The following is a 3,290-nucleotide window of genomic DNA, read 5'->3' on the forward strand; positions in this document are numbered from 1 at the left end:
AGCATCCCAGCAGGACATGGGCCTTCCCCACATTTCCCACGCCACCAGACCGGGGTGGTGCTCCCTGGCTGCTGGGCAGACCCTGCTCTTGCCACTGGCTGGGGCTTCCTGCTCATCCCTGGCTCCCAGCTGGCCGGGCTGGCTCCCATGGCTGCCACCGTGGCTCACCTTGGACTCCGCTCCCGGCGCAGCCCAGCGCCCGCCTGGGTTGCTGGGGAGACGGGCTGGTTTATTTACCATCGGGTCTGCGATAAGGAGTGTGAAAGGAGAGGAGGAGCACATGGTGTCCAATGTGCCTGACCCACTTTTCCATCGCCCGGGCATCGCTCGCCCTCGGCGATTGGATTGCAGTGGCTGAGGAGTCGCCGGGCTTGGGGCGTCCTTCCTTCCTTCCTTCCTTCCTTCCTTCCTTCCTTCCTTCCTTCCTTCCTTCCTTCCGCCACTTCCTTCCGCCACTTCCTTCCGCCACTTCCTTCCGCCACTTCTTCCGCCACTTCACGTTCCTTAGCCCTTCCTTCTTCCTTCCTTACCTTTCCTTCCTTCCTTCCTTCCTTCTTCTTCTTCCTTTCCTTCACTTCCTTCATTACTTCCGTCCTTCCTTCACTTCCTTCGCCTTCCTTGCCTTCCTTCCTTCCTTCCGCCACTTCCTTCCTTCCGCCACGTCCTTCCTTCCTTCCGCCACTTCCTTCCGCCACTTCCTTCCTACCCCCGGGTTCGAACAGAGGAGAAGCATCCCCGGGCTCCAGGGGAGGACGAGGATGGAAACCCGCCTGGGAGCTCCACGGGGCCGCTCCCCCGCTCCCTCCTTGGCGGTGGTGGCGGCGCGGCCCCGGCGGCGCTGGCACAGTGGCCCAGATCTGCCATTCCGCATGGCTTCCCCCGCTGTCCCCGGGGCCGGGCCTGCCGGGCCGGGTGCTCGCTCGGCGCCTCGTCCGCCCTCCCGCTAATCCGACATGACTCTTCCATTAGAGACGAGATGCCGGCAAAGAGCTTTTCGGTGTAGGAATTAACTCCTTCTCCCACCCCGCAGCTCCCAGACCTGGAGTGTGGGCTCCGGCTGCGTTGCCGGTGTAGCCCGGGGTGTGCGGGGTGAGGGGGGGTCCCCTCGTTGTCACCCCCAGCCTGGTGGTGGCTGGTTCCCCGGGGGACCTGGCCAAGCCTTATGTGTGCGTGTCCCATCCTCCGCCTGTGGGAGTGCGGGATGCCAGCAGAGCCCCGCACTGAGGGGGCAGAGGGGGCCAGAGAGGGTGGCAGGAGGGGCCCCAGCCCAGTCCCTGGCCCTGGCTGCAGCACAGCTGCTTCCCTTATCGATCCTCTCTTGTTAATTATCGGCTCCAATCAAGCCTGATCAGAGCCACAGCTCCCCGTTGTGGTTTTGGCCATTCCTCCCCTGCCCTGAGGTGCTGGGGGTGCAGGGGAGCAGATGGGACCCAAAGGGGAACCTGGGGAGCTGGGGGCAGGTGGGATTTGGGGTGCATTCCTGGCCAGGTGCTGCTCCCTAAGCAGGGGGACTGGGGACACGGTGGGGACTGAAGGAGGGGAGGAGCCCAAGCCTGGAGCCAGCACATGGACCCTGAATGGCCCAAATGTCCCAGAGCAGAGGTGCCAGCATCTCATATGTGGCACTGAGGGACAACAAGGGTGGCTCTGGCAGAAAAGGAGGTCAAAACAGTGCAGGGTTCACTCACTAGGACCAACCACTGCCCCAAGGACAGCCACCTTCCCACACTGAGGCAGAGCTGTCCCTCATGTCCCTGTATTCCAGGAGCCATTCAGGGGATGTGGCAGCAGTCCCCAGTCCCCTGCTCCAAGGAGAAGCCCCAACATCCTTCCAGAAGGGAAGCAAAGCTGATCCTGCCTGGTGCTGAGCTCAGGGGAAGTGCCCACACTCTGCCTCCTTGTGCTGCTCCATCGATGAAGAGAAGGATGGGCACTTGTGTCCCCTGGCCACCCTTCCCATCTGTGTGCTCAGGGCTGGGGTCTGGCCCAGCATGGAGTCAAGAGCCCACTGATAGTTATAGGAGCCTCCTTGAGCCAGGTCTCATAAGCTCTTGGAGATCTATTTCTCACCCAAGATAGCTCAGCTACCTTTGGAGGCATAAAATCAGCAGGATGGCTTCTGTTGCAGTGTTGAAACAAAAAGGTTTAATAAAAGGCAAAATAACATAACTCTTTGCAGAGAAAAACCAATCCAGTTGCAAGAGGTTCTTGCTCCTTGTAAAACACGTCACAAAGCCATTGGTTTCTTTGTTCTCTTCTTTTTCCAGTGAATTGCCTAGGCAGGACTTTTTGGCTCCTGTGCAATTGGCTATGTTTAAGTTTGAGGGGAAGTCCCCCTCCTCACCTGAGGAGAGAAACTTCTGGGCTTATTTCCTTTTTAAGGGGACAAAGGAGAGTTTTGTCACTTTGTCAACAGGGGGCACATTCCTATAACTGATATCCCATTCTCTCGCCTGGAGTCCTGGAAAACGCCCTAGACAGAAAGCTCATCCCCAGGATACAGAGGGGAAACTGAGGCACAGAGTGAGGAGGGGACATGCACCATGATGGGCTCTGCAGAGCTGGTGGCTCTGCTGGAACCACGAGGGTGCTTGAGCCCTGTCCCTGCCATGGTGGGCTCTGCTGCCCTTGGGGGGACTTCAGAGGCAGCCACCCCCCAGCAGCCCCCAAAGCTGCTGCAGAGCAGGCAGGGAGTGCTCAGGAAGGGCTGCAGCCAAGGGGGTTGGGGAGGGGCTGCTGTCCCCTGATGTTGTCACCATCACCTCCCTCCCCACTGCGGTGTCACTGCTCTGGGGACCTTTTGCCATCCTGGGCTGAGTCGGTTTGGGTCAGGATCCTGTGTAAGGCTGGCTGTGAGCACCTGGCTCACAGAGGGGATGTCCCAATGGAGAGCTGACCTGGATCCCAGCCACCCGTGTGACCGTCACCTCCCATGCCTCCACATGGCCCTGGGACAAGTGCCTCTAGCAAGGAAACAACCCTGCAGCAGCCAGCGAGGACAGGACTGGGGACAACTGTCCCTCATAGTGACACCAGGACAGCCCTGCCCAGGGTGGGCCCTTGGGGCCCCTCTGTGACTCAGAGTGGGGACCATTTACCAAAGCCAGTTTGGGAGGTCACCTTGCAGACCTGGGGTCTCCTGTTCCCCCCAGAGCAGAGAAATGCCCAAAAGGACATGACCTCTCCTCCCACCCTGGGCAGGGGCCAAAACACGCATTGATTATTTCCAAGGGACTCTCTGGCTGCAGATCCGAGTGTCATCACTCTTCCCCCACACTGGATAGCTCAGA

Source organism: Serinus canaria, chromosome 28, assembly GCF_022539315.1.
Source record: "Serinus canaria isolate serCan28SL12 chromosome 28, serCan2020, whole genome shotgun sequence".
Lineage (NCBI taxonomy): Eukaryota > Metazoa > Chordata > Aves > Passeriformes > Fringillidae > Serinus > Serinus canaria.